Genomic DNA, 13538 nt, shown 5'->3' on the forward strand with positions numbered 1-13538 from the left:
ATGGATCCTCCCCCCTCTCCACACCAAGCGGCGTTAAGGTACGTCCCACGAATCCAGTACGTGATCACTTTGGATCACGAGAAGCAGCGCTACCCGTGATAACATGCACCGCCGGATTCCTAGCCCACGGCACCAGTCGTGATTATTTTGGATCGCCGGATACCTAGGTAAGCCGCCGCATTAAATAACGGAGCCGTCGTGCACACAACCGACGGCAACCGACGCTAGGTTAACCCTAGAAAGAAGAAACCCACTTTAGCCCGCGTGATCACTGTGTATATCATGACGAGCAGCACTACCAGAACAAGATCTGCGATGGCCTGGACCGCCAGAAAGCTAGGTTGCCCGCCCCGCTAGGTTAACCACTACGACGAAAACAGCGGCAGTTCGTTTGATGCTGCCGCGAGCGAGACAAACGTGGGGAAACGGGATGCGGTACCTGCGAGCGCTGGAGGTTGACGACGGTGCCGCGCGCGCTCTCGGACGAGATCGCCGGCGATAAGATTGCCGCCGCCGATATTCCTACAGAAACTCACCAGAATGATGGAGGAGCTGCGTGATTGATTGAGCTGCGTGATTGATGGATCGGCCGTCGTGGGGTCGTGTCATCCTTTTTTTTTCGGGATGTCACCGTATACATACGTATGGGTCATACGGGTTATACGGGGCTTGGATATGGGCTACGGGGCTTCAAGATGGGCAGCGGCGGGCCGGAGAAAAAATAGATGGCCAGGGTCAAGAATACCGCTAGGAAATTGAGTTAGGGGGAGCACCGGAGCAGAAACGCTGGAACAAACGATTCATGAAGGAACGAAAAAAAACGAGACGCGACGCCACGCGACGCACGAGTTCGGATTTGCTTCACGTACGTGCACCCGATGGATGGATGGATGACGTCACCCAGTCCAGCCCAGCGCACGCGCGCGCGTTCACACGGGACCAACGCATGGATGGATGCATGCATTTGCATTGGCCTTCATCTTGCACAACTTTCGGCCTGTGTTTGAATCGGAATCGATCGTGCTTTCCATCGAGTTCTTGGCTTTGCTTACATGAGTAGTACGTACTAGTTGGAAATCTCTGGGGTTCGGAGCAGCAACAACCGATCCATGCATCATCCCAACTAGCCTAGCCAGCTTCCTACGTTCCTCCTCGAGGTACGTACGGCCCATGGCAGCGCGCCGCGGCATCGTCCTGATGGAACTCATCCCCTGCACTTTCGACACGACCAGGCAGCACCTCGGCCTCTGCAACCCTATCACCGGCGAACGCCATGTTATTCCGCCTCTCGAGTGCTCCGTCTACGTGCACGGCTATGCCATCATCACAGCTGCCGATAGCGGCGACCTCGATGGGAAGTGGCCGCCATCATCGCCGGCGCTTCGCGTTCTCGCAGCTGCTCCTCACCACCGTAACAAAAATCCTCGGGTGTATCTCAACTCCTACTATGTCGCCACGCGCAGCTGGAGCGCGCCCACCCTGTGCCTAGACAGCCCCCGGTTCTCCCTTGTGGGTGAGAGATCCGCTGTAACATCCCAAAATTCTAAATTTTGGAATGTTATATTAAATAGATAGTTATGATTGATTGTTTGATTGATTGTGTGAAATTGAGTGAAAATTCGAAACTTTTTGAAAGTTAAATGAGAGGGAATAAAAGGACTTTCCCAAACTTTCATTTTTGCATTTATGATCTTCATGAATTCAAATTCTTTTCATCACAAGACCCTTGAGCGAAGATTATATGACTTCTTCCATTTAATTAAATGAAAAGGGTATTTAAAAATATTTGAATTTCATTTGGAACTATTTTCAAATTCAGAAACTTTAAGCGACTCAATGATTTTCATGAGAGAAGATAAAATGACTTCTTCAAAACATATGAAATATGAGTTGGAAGTTTTAAAATAATTAAATTTAAAGTCCCATTGGAATTATTTTCAATTTGGGGTTATTTGGTTTTTATTCAAATAATTTTTCTCCAAAATAAAATATATGGAAATTAGGGTAACATGATTCCCTACAACTGAAAATTGGAGATAAATAAATTTGAAATCATTTTGATATTTTTTAAAATTAATTTTATTGGGTTTTATTGCAAAAGTAGCACTCTTTGTTTTATTTAAATTTGTGTGGATTTTACTTGAAGACAGAAAAATGATCACGTTGTAGGAAATCTTTTTTTGGAAATGTCGATATATAATATGCCTATGGAGAAAATATGTTTTACTTTTCTTTTTCTGCTTATCTTTCCGTTTTATCTAAAAATAAAAACAAACTGGACATGTGGCCCATCACTAACTGCCGCCCACATGCGCATCATAGTAACAGCGAGGGTTCATCAATTTTTTTCCTATATGGGCCAGTCCCAACCGGCCATATTCTTTCCCCAGATTTTTTTCACAAACGATTTTTTTTTGTTGACTGAATAAAAAAATCTGCAGCCGTAGCGTACGCGCGCGGGGCCGGCCGAAGGCCTTTAGGCCCATGCGAGGCGCCACTTTTTTTCTCTGTTTCTTTTTCTTTCATCTACGTTTAGTCCCACATTGCCTAGCTTTTAACCTCTAAGCCTATTTTTCACCAATAAATATAGACCTATAGAGCCTTTAAAAATCATCCGATTCGGGTTAAATCAATATGTTGGTTTGACTAGATTCACTAAAGAAAAATATTTTCTCCTCTCCGGCGGGACTTTTGGAAGTTGTCTCCTCACTCCGAAGTCGTCTTTTCTATACCTTATAAAGATATATTTATTGGTTCTCTTTATTTATGCGTTAGACCTAGAATTCTTTTAGCCGTAGCTATTTTTTTTTCTGTAAAACAGCTTGATCCTGATTTTTCAAATAGCCATAACTTTTTACTCGGCCATCCAAATTAGATGAAACCAGCGCCTATAGTTTCGTCTTATTTTCACCTATCCAGTTAACCTGTCACGTCAACTTTTTGACATTTTCAAATTTCGAAATTTTATTCAGATTCTTATTCAAACTTCTTTTGTTCATAACTCAAGTTTTATAACTCCGATTCAGTTGATTCTTTTTGCAAATCGAAGCTCTTGACCTAAACTTTCTGATAAGGCCAAATTCATATAATTTTGGTACTGTTAGAAAGTGTTTTATGTTGCAAGAGTTATTTGCTTGGTTTTGAAGCTTTCCGAATTGTTTTGTTCGTCCTTTTCGATCTTTGAGTGATTGCTTATGTCTGGTTACTATTGCTTGCTTACGCTAGATTGACCGGAGTGTGAGGAGTAGAACTCTCGGGAGTTATGAGTGCGAATCATCTTCATCAACTATACAAGGCAAGTTCACACTTTGATCATATCCCTTTCATACCCAGTTTTTATGCATTAGTTTCACCCTCAAACATTGCATGAGTAGGATTCATAACATGTGGGTATTGGAAAGTAGTTGATGAGGTAGGAACCTATTGCCCTGCATTCAAACCTTGGGAGTTACTTCTACGTTGCTTATATTGCTATGCTATGCTCGTAGACGTGGTTTGGGTTTGAGTGTATTCATGACAGATGTGAGTATTGTTAATTAATGGTTAACTTAATGTGGCAACTTTAATACACATCTGGGTGTATTGAGGCACCTGGGGAATCCAGTGTTGCCTGTATTTTTGGAAATCCCGGGGTACCGTTTGATTCTCCTATGGACTGCCACCCAGGCTCAAAGAGATCATAATAAGATTATTCATGCTAGAAACTTTCGTGTGCAGCCACATGCCATTATGCGCTCTGGCATAGTTGAGTAAGTTGTGGGAAACCTTTCCATGATGGGCTAGCAGATGTAGGGGATTGTAGGTGTACAGGCCTATCTATCGGTTAAGGCGACCTCCTCGGAAAGACTGTGTCTCGATCATCCGTTTCTCAAACATTATGTAGTGCGAGAAATCCAACGGAGGAGATCGAGTCTTGTGGGGAAAAATGCGCAAACCTCTGCAGAGTGTACAAACTAATCATGATTAGCCGTGTCCCCAGTTATGGACATCTTGAGTATCTGGTTTTTGGATTATCATGTTGATCTCATCACTCTAAATTAATTTTGTTGGGTTATTAATTACCTTTTAATTGGGATTGAGATGGGGTTTACCATTCTCAATGTTTTCAACCAACTTTGTAGTTAAATAAAATGTATTGCTTTGCAGTAGGGAAAATTGGCTTTTGGCAAAAACATTATAACCATAGAGCTTTTCCACCAGCCATATATGCATGTAGTGATAGCTATTATTCATCATTATCCTATAGTGTGAATTTGCCAGTACATTCAATGTACTGACCCTCTGTGACTGCAACGTCTCATGTTGCAGGAATCTTACGACGAGTAAGTGATACGTTAGAGTTACGATTTCTACACTCAATTTTGTCGTTGCTGTTGATGGGAATCCACAACCTTGTTACTTCCTCTATTTGGATTGAGGTAATAATATTTTACGTTACTTTATACATGTAATTTACCTCTGTTATAAATCCGCGAGTACAGTGTGTGTCAGCATACCGATCCAGGGACGACACTTAAGCATAGAGACTTGACCGTCTGAGGTCGGGTCACTACAAGATGGTATCAAAGCACATGTTGACTGTAGGACGTGACCCTAGAAATTGGCAAGCCCATTGGAAAGATTTTTCTCTACAACTTCATTTTTCAAAGGGATCTTTTACCTCTCTTCTCTTCTGAGCTTATTCAAAAATTCCCTTTTAAGTGAGACTATACCCCTTTTCCCCTTTTTACCACGAAGACTTGACTGATGGGACCACTTCAAGAAGTACAAGATATCGGACAACTAAGACCACTTTGGAATGAAGAGGATTTTACCATACATTATGATAATGGAAACTACAACGGTTGGAGACTCCGAAGACTAGGGGAATTTGAATGCCCTGTAGAATTTTCCAGATTTGTATGACCTAGGAAGGCACCCCTTATGGAACTTGGCAGACTATGGAAGCTGTCACTACCCGAGATCAAGGTGTATCGGAGAAAGACCGGAGCATGGAGCATTAGAACTCAAAGTTTTTGTCAAGAAACCCTTAGGCAGGAGATATCAACTATGGAATGATAGCTCATGGAAATGGGAAGAGCAGAAACACGGCTATCCATGATTTTAACGCCCACTTATGCTATTGCCGCCGTGCTAAGTTAAGCATGCATTTCTTTGGAAGGATTGGATGACAAGAAGGCTGATGGAGCACCTATCAGCAAGACGAAGTTTTAACCTTAGCTAGTGTATCGCCAGGATCTGGAGTGTTACATAAAGAAGTTAAGATGGACCTGCAGGAAGCAGTATTTGATAAGGAAGCGTTTCGTGAAGAACTCAGGACCCAGAAGCTGAAAGTAGACAAGCTAGAGGAGCAAAACTTTGAGACATCAAAGATTCGTCAGGAACTGAAGGACAGTAGGATCATGGTTCATGTCGAGGTTGATGAAACCTAGAAGTTTGGAACGCAACTCCAGAAATATTAAAGGACGTCACGATAGACTTTGCGACAACAGAGATGATCTGGCAAAAGAACTTGAGAAGGTCAAGCACGATCAGAAGAATCCATCGAAGACATGAATAAGACTTGAAGAGTTTGGCGATTTTGAAGATTTATTGACCTTTAGAAGACCAAACCCCTGTTATACCTACGTTAGATGCGACGTTTGTCAGCTGTCATTTGTTTGATGTTTTTCCCGACAGCCACAAATAAAATCTACCTTTTCAAAACTTTTGTTTGTATTGTGTGCATCCCTCTCGATCTCTCTTATCTCACCCCAAAACCCTTGGATCCCAAAAGATGACGAATGGAGATGGACGAGTATTTCCGAGATTCATGACACAACCGGAGGTAGCACACTGGATACGGAACATGGAAGATCGCATGAAGGAGCACGGTATTGAAGGAGAGTATATGGTTCCATACACCCTACAAAAGATCACACAAGGTGCTGCAAAATGGCGAGAGATACATCAAGCCATACAAGGATGGAATGGAACCAATGGGGAAAAGTGTGCAAACCTCTGCAGAGTATACAAACTAATCATGATTAGCCGTGTCCCCGGTTATGAACATCTTGAGTATCTGGTTCTTGGATTATCATGTTGATCTCATCACTCTAAATTAATTTTGTTGGGTTATTAATTACCTTTTAATTGGGATTGAGATGGGGTTTACCATTCTCAATATTTTCAACCAACTTTGTAGTTAAATAAAATGTATTCCTTTGCAGTAGGGAAAATTGGCTTTTCGCAAAAACATTATAACCATAGAGCTTTTCCACCAGCCATATATGCATGTAGTGATAGCTATTATTCATCATTATCCTATGGTGTGAATTTGCCAGTACATTCAATGTACTGACCCTCTGTGGCTGCAACGTCTCATGTTGCAGGAATCTTACGACGAATAAGTGATACGTTAGAGTTACGATTTCTACACTCAACTTTGCCGTTGGTGTTGATGGGAATCCACAGCCTTGTTACTTACGCTATTTGGATTGAGTTAATAATATTTTACGTTACTTTATACATGTGATTTACCTCTGTTATAAATCCTCGAGTACTGTGTGTGTTAGCATACCGATCCAGGGATGACACTTAAGCATAGAGACTTGACCGTCTGAGGTCTGGTCGCTACATCCGCGGTCGTTCACTAGGCCGCGGCGCACTGGCTGCGCATTGACCGAGTTCACTACCAGCTGTACAAACTCAGCGCGGAGGTGGGCACGGCGCGCGTCGCCGTGACGAAGCTCCCTGTCCGTGCCGGAGCCTCACCACTCCTCTGAGCAGAGACGGCAAGCTTTCGGTCACTTGCGTGTATCTCGTGCATGTGACTGTTTGGACGCAGCAAGGCGGAGAAGGTGGCGACGACACCACTGCGGCGTGGCTCCCCACTGTGATCAGAATTCCAACGGCGGTGTCGTACCCAAAGTATCACCCGCTAAGTCAGACCTTGGAGAAGTGGTTTGACTTCAACATGGGATCCCTGCTCGTGCTGTACAGGAGCAGCGCCATCTTCGTCCCCGATCTCGAGAAGAAGGTAATGGAAAAGGTCATGGATTGCTTGTGGCCCCTATGCAGTGATAAACTAAGTTGGACGCCTCTTGCGTACGAGATGGACTTGGTGGAGTTCTTTGTGCTTCAGCTTGACGGACTATGCAGGGGTCTTTTAGAATAACTAGCAAACATGCCTGTGCGTTTGCAACGAAAGAAAAAAAAATATCACACGGCTCAAGACCCTAATAAAAACATATCATCTGTTTCAACACGACAAGACACCTGTGTTGCCGCTTATCTTTTTTTCCTTCGCTGATGGTGTCTGCGGTTTTTCACATGGTCACAATGCATCCAATCATGATCATTTCTAAGACGATGAGCATGGCCACTTGTTGACACACTTGTCACCGAATTTGCACCAGCACAAGGGAATGTTTAACAAAACTTTGAAAACTATGTGGGCCATCCTCCGTGAGCTACTCCCTGCACATGGTCCATACACTGGCCCCCTCATAAGGTTTGGAGGATTGGCTACAATCAAGAGCGAAAAGACATTATCAAACGGTACCAGGAAATTTCCGGAGATAACACATGTGTGCCTTGTCTTTAAGAAATGACTCCCAACCCCTAGCCGGCTTCGGTAGGGGAGTGGCGACATCGACACGTCGGTGGCTCGTTCTGGCAGTAGTAGTGGTCGTTCGGTGGTCTCGAAATCTCGATGTTATTTTTATTATGTTTAAGATGCTATCTACTTTCCGTGAAGTTTTACATTTGTATAAAAAGGGAAAAAAAGATAGAGGGAGACAAGTAGTACTAAACGATTCCGATCCAAGCAGTTAGCTTACTTTGAGGAATTATATGGCGTATTGCACTGCACAGCAGGAATAATCCACAACTTCCGACTTTGTGTTTGAGCCTGACATTAGGCCAATGCAGCGAAATTCGACACGAATAGGGAATCTGTATCCGGACCGGAGCAAATCTACTGGGCACCGCCACTCAACAAATCCCTCGATTTCCCAATCAAGAAACCATCAAATCCCCCTCCCGCCAACCTCCGGTGATCAGATCTGAGAGGAACGATGGCCACCAGAGGGTTTTCGCTAAATCCGTGTACCAAGGCGGAGGACGCGGTCTCCTGCGAGAAGGGCCAGCGCACCACCAAAAGGAAGGCCCGGGCCGCCGGTCGTGGCCATCCGAGCAAGGGCTGCAGTTCCGAGGGAGATGGGGCTGCCGAGAAGATGGAGGCGGTCGCCGGCTTCCCCGAGGCACACAAGATCTCGAAGCAGAAGCAGGAGCATGAGGAATTGGCCTCTGATATTATAAATAAGGACGACGGTGAGCTCCTCTCCGCCGAAGAATTCGACGCCTTCATGGCTATGATGGAAGAGAAACACGAGAGGCTCTGGGCAGAGTACACGCCTGATGGCGTACAAGTGATGGAGTACAAAGATTACTCCTCGTATCCCAAGGATAAAGATGGTTTCGTCGTACTCAGAGGTTGAGTGTTCAACTAGTTGCGCCAATATGAGAGGATATTTGTATTTCTATATACTTCGATGTAGTGTCCATCCGTATTATTACCGATCCAGTGTCATCTTAGATGGTTTGGTGTGGTGATGCGATCATGTTGTGACCCTTGTTCTCTATTAATGTATAATAATCTTTTGTTGATGTTGATGTTGCTATCTGTGAAATTGACTATAACCTGTACCAAATGTCCAAATGTTAGTACACCCTTTCTTTGGAAGAGCACATTATTCAGTACTAGAGTTGATACTGATGTTTTTAATAATCATGTTGTGCTTCTTCTCTCCAAGAATCAGCAACAAGGTATATAACCGGACATATACTTCATGTTTACTACCACTGGGCTGTTCATTTGATATACCCATCTGGAGGTTCTAAATAGCAGATATCTAACTATGTGAAATTTTTGGATTAATATTTATGGCCGTCTGGTGTGTGGAAGGTTCATCTGTTGCCAATGTCTGCACCTCATGGTGAATGTATTTGTTGTGGTGAACCAATTAGTGGAAATTTATTTACCACATTTATTTTACAGCTTCATTCTTCCCTGAATTCGGTTGCAGGTCTCGTATAAATCATGATCCAAGCAGTCATTAGGATTGTTGGTATGATACATTCTGGATATTTAATTTAGTGGCTTTCTACTTCATGAAATTGAAGCCATGACGGTCCTCTTTATGGTGTTTTGATTTAGTTTTGTAATGATCTCCCCTGTGTGCTTCTTCAATATTGAAGGAACATAGAAATGTAATGATTTCTCCAATGTACTTCTTCAATATTGAAAGAACATAGAAATCTTAATGTCAGTATATGGTCCATAATTTACAGTTTATTGCTGGTTTTTTTGTGGTGTGTAAATTCCGCCTTGTTGTACCGCCTGAGCGACATGTATTATGCCGCTGTCATGAGCCCATCTTGGGCTGCCCTCAACTGCGCTTGCCTGATAAACCTGCAGGTATTTCTCGACGGATTTATTGCTTTCTAATACAGCTAAAGCTACAGGCACACCTCATTCAGTACTTGAGATTTTTTTTGTACGAATGGATAAACAATCAGAAATAATGCTCAGGCTTCTTACATTTAGTTGAAACAGTTCTCATGATTTCTCTGCGATATACTGAACTATCTATTTTGAACAAAACATTTCATCTGTGTTTTTTCAGATATTTATGGTGCTACACTTTTGTTCCTTAATGGCATCATATTTCTATTGTGCCGTTTCTGTCTACATGAAGAACAATGGCATTTCGTCCCAGCAAGTCAAATTGCACATTTTAACAAGTTGCAAAATTTGGAAATAGAAGTGATCGATGTACTACGTTTTTCTGTGAATCACTTCATCTCCATCTACTTATGGATATATTCAGTTCTACTGTAACCTATTGAATATCTGCAATGTTTTCTCTATTCAGAACCACTATTGCTTTACAAATCCCCTCTGCCCTCTCTATTCCAAGATTCAATATGGCTTCAGTCTTCCATAGAATTTCCTTGGATTGGTCTTCATTACCCTTCTTTAAAACCATGGTATGGCTCTGAGTTCTCCTCTCCAAGAACCAGCAAGAAGGAATAATCAGACAAGTAAGCTTTTGTTTTATTTTGTAGAATATTTGGCATTTACACTTCATTGCACTTGACATATTGTTGTTCTTTGCATTTGATATATCCCCTGAAAGGTTGTAAATACTAGATACTGTGTCGTGGAATTGTCACGGCAGATGTCCTCGTGAAAGGACTTAGTCGTGGACCCACCGCAACTAGGAAGCTTAAAGGGGTTAAAGCGGGACAAATGACACGAGGGTTATACTGGTTCGGCCCCTTACGGTGAAGGTAAAAGCCTACTCCAGTTAAGGTGGAATTACTAGGGTTTCGATGACCAGGGAGCGAATCCGCTATGCCTGGCTACCGATTTGATGTTACCTCTCTTGAACCGCCGCTGGGTCGTCCCTTTATATACAGAGGTTAACGCCCAACGGCTCTCAGAGTCCCGGCTGGCTCATAAACAGTGTCCGGCTCGGTCTCTTAACTATTCTTGCCTTACAATACAAGTCATGCCATTACGGCGGTTTATCACTACGGGCCTTAAGTCGCCTATGGGCTTTAGGCCCTTTACTGAACCGCCATCTTCAAGCTTGATATTGGGCTTCATATGATGAATCGCCATAACGTAACCCGGCCCCTTCTGGGCGGGTTACGCCAGTAGTTATATCCCCAACATTAGGCCCCAGATTGATTTGAACTGGTTGATGTCAATCTTCAATACTTTAAGAAAAAACCTTCTGGCTTCTGTCTATGCAAAAGTTATAACCCGCCGTGACGTCATCTTCTGGATTTTTGGTGACCCGCCATGACGTCATCTGCCATTAATGCACGTTTTGCCCAACGTATCTCAACGGATCCTTATCTTAATAACCGTCCCGAAAATCGAGGCGTCTCTGTCGTTGGATAATCATGTTTTCGGCCTCCTCATTTTTCACGCCCACTTACCAGTCTTCCCTTATAAATAAGCACGACCATGTCTTTTTCTCATTCTCCCCCTTTCTATCGTCTTCCTCCTCTCGACGCCTCAGAGCCCGAACTCCGCCGCCGCCGTCGACCTTCGCGTTTGCACCAGCCAAGGCCGCTGCATCAACCTGTTTTGACCAGAGAACTGCGACGCACCTCCGCTGTTCAGCAGCTCTAGTAAGTATTCCTCTTCTCGAATGTCAGATCTGCATTAGGGTTTCTGCGTTCTTCCGTGTTCTTCGTAGTTCATCACGGTTTCTTCATAGTTCTTCCACCGCGGTCTCCTTTGATCCAAAAGTAGTATAGAACTCATGCGGTAGTTGTTTTGCGTCCATTTTCAATACTAGCAGACCCCTTTTGCTTGTAAAAAGACCTCATTAGAGCTCACGAACTCATCTGTACCAATTTTTAGGTCTAGAATATTTTCTTTTCTGAATGACTGTTTGATCCAAAATAACAGCTGCAACCTGTGAAACCTGTTTGTGCGATACTTAGGCAAAAACTGTATCCGTTAGCCATGGCGGCTCTTATCGCCGGCTTAAAGAGGCAATGCTCAATGAATAATCCTGATCACTCATAGTGGATTTAAATAACTTAATTGCTTATGATGCCCATGGCGGCTTAAACAATCTTACACAATTAGCCATATATCAGTAGGCCCCTTCATAAGCCGCCATCTTGAATATGAATTGAAATATTTTCTCTGGCTTAAATTTGAGCCGGAAATTTTTACTTTGTCATAGGCTTCCATCTTTATAATGCCACCCAAGGCTCCCAAAGCACCCGTCACATGCAATAGGGTTAGATCCACCGTCACTGATAGCATCTTAAACGATTTTGTGAAGACCGGTTATCTGCCGAAGAAAGAGGTCATGTCCTATCGTGCTCCTGATCCGTCAGAAGAAAAGCCTCAACCCAAGGATGGGGAAGTTGTCATTTTTACTGATCACATGAACCGGGGTTTTGCTCCACCCGGCTCAAAAATTTTCAGAGACGTCTTGCACTTTTTTGACCTGTGACCTCAAGACATCGGACCCAATTCCGTGTCAAACATCTGCAATTTCCAAGTGTTCTGTGAGGTGTACCTTGGAGAAGAACCTAGCTTACCACTCTTTAGAGAGCTATTTTATCTGAACCGTCAAAACGAATGTGCCCATGGGCCCAGCTTGGAACTTGGCGGAATCTCAATCCAGCGACGGAGAGACTGTCTCTTCCCTTATGCCGAGCCGCCAAGTCACCCTAAAGATTGGAAACAGACATGGTTCTACTGTCAAGACACTTCTCCGGCTAATGAGAACCCTCTGCCCGGCTTTCGCGCCCTGCGCCTGGAGTCAATTCACCCCTTACCAGACAAATTATCTCCGGCTGAACGTCAAACACTTGCCCCCACCATAAACAAGATCAAAGCTCTTCTCGGGAACGGCCTAAACGGCATTGACTTGGTCTGGGTTTGGATTGCCTGGCGGGTGATTCCTTTGAGCCGCCGCCCCGGCTTGATGTGTGATTACACGGGCCAGAAGACTGATCCTCTACGGCACAGCCCCGACGACTTACCTGAGGATGTTATCGATGATATGACCAAGTCTCTTCTGAACGAGAGCCTGTCAGATTGCGGGAAAGCGGGCTTAAGCCCTTTCTGCAAGGCTAACCCAGCTCCAGCGGTAAACCATTAACTTGAGCATCTTACTTTCCACTTTGACAATTTCGTCTTTACTCAAAAACTCTGGCTATATTTTACAGACTGATGATAAATTCTGGAAGGTCAAGTATGACCATAAGGCTGCAAAGAAAGCCAGAAAAACTAAGAAAGCCGCTGCCCGTAAGAAGGGGAACAAACCTAGCGCCTCGGATATGCTTCATCTGGACGATACCTCCGAGTCAGAGGCTCTTGACTCTTTAGGCTCCTTTTTTAACCATCTTATTGACACTGATTATCAGCAGGAGGACACAGGAGCGAGTCATGCAGTAATTGAAGAGGTAACTATAATTTCCTCCGACTCCGAGCCTTTGCCGAGACAGAAAGTCCGAAGGGTAACCCGGAAAGTAAGATTTTCACATCCTTTAGCTTATCAAGATCCTCAATTTCTTTTGAAGCGACAGATTCACGGGAGTCGGAGGCAGACCCGGACCGATAAAGATGCGGACCTCTCCTCCGGCTTACCCGATGTAACAAGGAAACGCCGGACTGAGGTTATCTCCGATTTATATTCTTTGTACCCTTTGGTGGGTTTCACTCGTCAACCACTCAATTCTTCTGACTCAAACTACCAGGGAACTTCACCTTCCTCCGGCGAATCAATGCAGTCCAGCATGCCGGCTTTCAAAACCGCTCCAGGGTAATGATAATCTGTTTATCTTGTGCTTATCTTACTCATGTTTTTGTACTAACCCTTTAATTTTCAGTGTACAAGTAAAGCCCAGCAAGAGGGCGAAGAGAAGTAAGCCGGCCGAAGAACCGATCTTAGCTGAACCGGAACTCAGAACGGCTGCTCCTGATGCTTCCGCTCATGAGCCGCCGGCCGCACCAG

The 13538-nt window shown here is 44.0% G+C and overlaps 1 pseudogene; it reads left to right on the forward strand.

Moving 5' to 3' along the window:
• LOC141027473 (uncharacterized) lies at window positions 1–7255 on the forward strand (annotated as a pseudogene).
• The last annotated feature ends 6283 nt before the right edge of the window (window positions 7256–13538 follow it).

The sequence above is a fragment of the Aegilops tauschii genome, chromosome 7, assembly GCF_002575655.3.
Source record: "Aegilops tauschii subsp. strangulata cultivar AL8/78 chromosome 7, Aet v6.0, whole genome shotgun sequence".
Lineage (NCBI taxonomy): Eukaryota > Viridiplantae > Streptophyta > Magnoliopsida > Poales > Poaceae > Aegilops > Aegilops tauschii.